Here is a 6,000-nt window from a genome sequence, read left to right as displayed (position 1 = left end):
TGAACCTCCTTTCTCAGATACCTTTTTCTTTACTTTCTTTACTTCCCATTCGGGGGACTCAAACCGCATCCCTGATGGTCTATTGGTCCTGGAGACTCTAATGCCTTTTAGCCTTATCCAGGGTCACTAACAAGTAGTACTCACATCCCCATTTTCCTCACCTTGCCCTGCACACAGACTTAAATAGTGGCTGGCCAATTTACTTCCTTTTATTTTTTTTTAATCACTGGTTCATTCAGCCTTTGGACATGTCAAACTCTTGGTCCTTGGCAGTTGGAGAGGAAAGGCCACTGCTCAGGTAACTAAGCCACAAAATTCAGTGGGGCGCCATTTTGTTCCCCAGGGGTGGTCTTGATCCTCAATCTGATGAGGTCATTCCAGATGATTCCCCACACTGTTGGAAATAATCTCTGATGCTTAAATAGACACAGTAAGTTAGACAGACTCAGAATGAATGAAGCAGTGAAACCTTTAATACACTTCTTACAGAAAGTGGGTGTGGGACTTGAGATGAGCACACACATACCACAGAAGTGAGAGCAATCCTTATATCCTTATTCCCAGTCTCAAGGCTCTCCTAGCAGACTTTCATTGGTAGAAGTCAGCAGAGGTCACAGACTTCCTGAAACATCCACCATGTTATTCTTGGTATGTTTCACCCTCCTTCTTCATACATAAAATGGTGTCTTAACTCTGCCCATGAGCCTATTAGACTTTGTCCTACTTCCAGCCTCTTTAATCAAACCACCAGTTTCATGCAGTTTTAGCTGGTTCTTGAAGCTCTTGACCCAGAGCTACTTTTCTCTCAATTTCCTTATATGGGAATATAATAATTTCTTACTTCTCATACTCTTGGTCCAGACATTCAAACTCCAGTCACCCCAGACTACTTGGCCACTCCTAGTCTTTCTGTGTATAAGATCCATCTTATATCAATCTGGACAGCTTGCTTTAGAGATATGAATGCTTATGTCGAGGACTGGATGTTAGGGGTGCTGTCACCCGAAAATATCAAGAGCAAGAGACATGGGTCCTGCCGAAAGAATTCACCCCAAGTATTCTTTCAGTCAGGGATGAGGTTTATTAAAGATCTGCCATATTGGCCAGACCCTTAAGGAATCTGAACATTTGTGAGCTATTGGCTAGATTGTAAAAATTTGAGCCCTTGGCTAGGTTCTTAAAGAATCTGAGCACCTTAATGGAGATGTAGTCTATATACAAAAAGACTGTGGGAGGGATCTAGGAAGGATCTTGATGGGAGTGACTGGGAAATCAGAGAATGGGGTCTAGATAGGGTCAAGGGTGGGAAGTAGCCAAAGGCCAAGGGGAAGTAATAGAAAATGGAGGTCTGGGCTAAGTTAAGGATAACAGAATTGGGAGATTGGGTTTAGGCAATAATGAAAGGCCAATTGATAGGATTATAGCCTTAGGGGAACTCCAGATACTTACTTGATTAAGTGGGAGAATCAAAGGAGAATTCTGCAGACAAATGGGACACAAATTCTTTTTGGGGTGAGAGGCAAAGGTGTAGGCTTGGGCCCATACCCCCTCACTTAGATTCATTAAGAGTCTGGCCAATATGGTAGATCTTAAATTAACCTTGTCTTTGGCTGAAAGAAGGCTTGTGTTGAGTTGATTTGAGCAGGACTCTCAGGTCCTTATTTGGGTTCTAGCACCTCCGAATCACAATAGCTATGATGATTATCATATCATTATTACAGACAAATTCTACTCTCAATATATGGGAGATGATTCCTCATGCTTTAGATTTTTCTTACTGTTGTTTTCTGAGCTCTGTGGGCCTAATCTCTACTCCTGAGTCATGACTAGGGCCCCAAACCATTTTGTCACTGCAAAGTCTCTGGCTCCCTGCTCCCTTTGGTGGCTGCAAACTTCAGCTCATAACAAAACCAGGGAGTCCACACTCCTGCGAGTGCTCACAGTAAGAAGTTTCTTTACCTCTCTGCTCCAGCTCTCACTGGGCATGTGCCCACTCTCCCTTGCCCACAGCCATTGCTCAGGACCCCATCTGGTCAGTACAATTAGGCCTGATGTGTGACAGGGAAGGATCTTTCAATTTTCCACTGGGTAGGAGTCAACCCCTACATTGCCTCTGAGGTAAAAGCTTCTGAAGACAGGCCACCTCACTCAGCTGCCACCAGGGTGTACTTTTTATTGAGTCAGCAGATTTTGGCTAAACCTTTGTCCTGGGAGGTCACTGTGAGAAATGAAAGAGTTAAGTTTCCACATAAGTAGATAAGAAATCTGCACAGACTGGCTAACTTCTCCTTAGGGGGAGGTGATAACACAATTCTAGGCATATAATGTATGCTAGGGGTAGGGCATATGGGGAAGATTATAATGCAGAAAGATTAGGGCCAATCCTGATCCAGAAGGGAGGAGTTAGGCAATCACTAACTATAAAGCTTGCTTTAGCTTCTTTTACTAGCAGTTCTCCCCTTCCAAGGAAGTGTGCCCACTTCTGGAGAGAATGGAAAGGATGAACTTCAACCTCTTTAATAAAAAGTCTTTGAGACACCAGTCTTTGGAACTGAGTCTGGAGTCATCTTTATAACAGTCACTTCTTTTTTAAGGTCCTCCTAAGTGGTCTTAGATGGACAATTGCTTTTCTAAGACTTTAAATTATTTCTGTCCTCAATGTTCATTTTGTGGCAATAGTTTATTTGTGGGAGGATTTTGGAGTCTGGTATTATCTGTCTTACTCCACCATCTTTTCTATTTTTTTTAAAATAACTCTTTAAAATAAGGGGAAAAATAGCCCAGAATTGAGCTTCACTTACCTCTTTGTTGCTCCCCTGAGTTAGCCAAAGTTCTTTCCAATTAGGTTGGGCTAGTTAATTAGCATTTCTTAAGTTCTGCTGAGTATCTTAGTACACAAAAGGGAGCCTATTAAAAACCCAGGCATTTTCTTTTGTCTTTTTAATTTAATTGGCGGTAGGTAAGCAAGCAGAGAAAACAGACACAAAGACTTGGACGTTCTCCTGAAAAAAAAATTGTCTATATTTTGGTTTCCCTATTTTTGCATAACTGAGAAAATGAGCTTCTCTATCCTTTAATGGAAAGCAACTTTCTTTATTGTAATATTGAGAGCCCCCTAGAAGAAGAAATTTTTCAAGATTTAAGCACCCTCTTGGCCTCAGGCCAAGAGCCACCTCCAGAGGAAATGAAACCTCTAAGGTTTAAAAACTCCTTCTTGGCAAAAACAAGCAAACAAACCAGGAGCCCCTCAGAGGGCGTATAGAAAGGACAAAGGATATACCTTTTGAGGATGATAACAAGTTGACTTGTAACTTTAACTGAGGGAAAAGCTGATTTAATTATCCAATTTCTACAGAATATGATCAATTTAACAGACATAGTAGAAATGAGAGGTAATATTAATTTGATATTTTTACTAAAAAGTGTGAAAAATAATTCTCAGAGATTCCCTACCTTCCCCGCCAGTGCCCTTCTGAAAAGTTCTTCAGAAGGACGTCACTGATAGTAAGATTGTATTGAGTCTTATCCTGGTCAAAATCCCTCCAACTTCAACACGAATTGATTTAACCTGCTCAGGTTTGGGTGGAGACAGATTGTTCTGCCTAGCTAGGCCAAGACTGGTAGTGGTATTTCTTCTGCTCTGATGTCAGGGTGATATCAACCTCTGTTGACCAGGATTAAGTGACCTAAATCATATTCTCAAGACTTCATTTTAATACAGCCAATCTCCCAGTGTGTTGACAAATCAGAGTTGATACAAACTAAAGGCAAGTACTGGCTAATTTTATTTGTATTAAAATTGGAAACAACTAAATTATATTAAAAAAAGACAACAACAACAAAACCTTCTTATGCATTTAAAAAAAATCACAGAGAGCTGTAGGTAAATTTATAAAGTATGGATTCATTACTGTGGAACCCAGACTTGAACTACATTAAATATGCTCTTAAGTGTGATAATTTGGATACATTTGCATTAAAATCATTACCCAGAGTCTGTGTAATATCATTTGGAATATAGATCCAGGTAATTGAATTCATACTGGCTATATTTTAAGTGAAAGTTGCCTCTCCTAATTTGGTATTTAAGATAAGTCAGAATTTTTTATACTAATTGGCAGTAAGATAAGTTGGGAAAATGCATAGATCTGAAAATGAAATGCCTCAAAGATGAAGCTTTGACTTCTCCAATATGACAGAGAGGTGACTAGGCACTGAAGAGTTCTAGAGGTTTGGGGTTCTTGACCCCCAAGATCTTGACGGGCCCTGCCTGAATGAATTCAACTCAAATCTTCTTCCAGGCAGAGAAAAATTTTATTAGAGATAAACCATATAGGCCAGACTCTTAAGGAATCTGAAGATTAGTAATGCCCATAGGGACAAGTGGGCATGAGAAAGTCTCAGCCTTTTGGCATGAGAGAATCTCAGCATTTGAATGGGGGCCAGAGTGGATCTTATATACACTAAAGCAACTTTGGATGGCCAGAGGAGGGGGCTGGGAAAAAGGTCTAGGTGCAAATTCCAATTGGAAGGTCTGAGAGATTGAATAGACAATGGGAATAGATAATGAAGGGAGCTGGAAGGAAGAAGTTTGAAAGGATCAAAAGGTGGGGCTAGGGCTTTCAAATGGAGATGAGGGGAGTCAATAAGGAACCTAAAAGTTTAAAGGTTTTCTGGGACCTGTAGACAAATGAAAGCCAGATTCTTTTTAGTGCAAGGGGTGAAGGAGCATCTGAATAAGATCAAAAGTAGGGCTAAGGCTTTCAAAGGGAGATGAGGGGCTGGGGGCCTCTAGACAAATGGGAGTCAGATTCCCTTTGGTTAAAGGGGCTAAGATCTTGGCTTGGGCCCACACCCCATCAGCACCACTGGATCTTTTCCAGGATCCTACTCATATAGATGGGCAGGCTCAAAGCTCCTACTCTCTAAGAAGTTTTTAAGGAGTGTGTAGAGAGGTGAAGTTGACTTGAGCAAAGTTTCAAAAAACCCTCCACAATGCTCTTAGGATTGTCCACCCTGTAGTCCCAGCTCTGACCAGGCTACACTACAATAAAAAGTTATCATAGAATTTTTCATGGCAGTCAAGTGCCCAAATGTTTGGACCTCATCTCTACCTTGATTTGACGGTAGTTGGCAAAAAGTAGGCACAATGAAAATGTTTCTTTTAAAATACTTTTGTAATAGAGTCAAGATAGTGAAGAAAAGGCAGCAAATTGTTTGAGTTCTTCCCCAAAACTCCTCCAAATGCCTTCAAACCATGACATAAAAACAATTCCTGGAGCAGCAAAACCCACAAACAGATTGGGTGAAATAATTTTCCAGTCAAAGACAACTTAGAAGGTCAGCAGTAAAGGTCTGTCACACCTAGGTGTGAGGGGAGAACAGTTAAGCTCAGGCTGTACCATCATAGACCCAGCCCCAGGAAAACAGGAGCAGACCTTGGGAGCCACTGAAGCAGCAGCCCTTTTTGGAGCTCTCAGCCCACAGACAGTAAGGGCTTCAAAAAGTGGCCAGAAGAAGAGTACAGAGATCCCTTTGCTAGCACTGAGGTAGCACTTTGTCACTTTGCAGATATTCAGATCCAGGTGACAGTCATGGTGGCAGGACCAAGGTAAGGAGGAGCACTAGCACACCAGAGCTTGTGGCTACACTGGAATGGAGATTTTCCTTACAGTTCTAGGCCAGCAAATAGTGTTTGTGGTCACTCACAGACCAGAGAACAGGCCAGATGTGTAGTACACACATCTGTCCTTAGATCATACTGAACTGAGAACTTATAGGTCCTTAGAAGTATCTTTGAAAAAGCTATCCAAAACCCCTGACGCTTGAGACTGGGCACCCTTTAAACATAAGAAATAGGCTGGGAAAATGAGAAAACAAAATAGAAATATTCTGAGCATAGAAAGTTATTATAGTGGCAAGAAAGGTCAAAACACACTCAGAAAAAGATAACAAAGTCAAGGCTTCTATACCCAAAGCCTCCAAGAAAAATACAAATTT

Source organism: Phascolarctos cinereus, unplaced genomic scaffold (assembly GCF_003287225.1).
Source record: "Phascolarctos cinereus isolate Bilbo 61053 unplaced genomic scaffold, phaCin_HiC Scaffold_726;HRSCAF=1367, whole genome shotgun sequence".
NCBI lineage: Eukaryota > Metazoa > Chordata > Mammalia > Diprotodontia > Phascolarctidae > Phascolarctos > Phascolarctos cinereus.
This window is presented reverse-complemented; position numbering follows the sequence as displayed.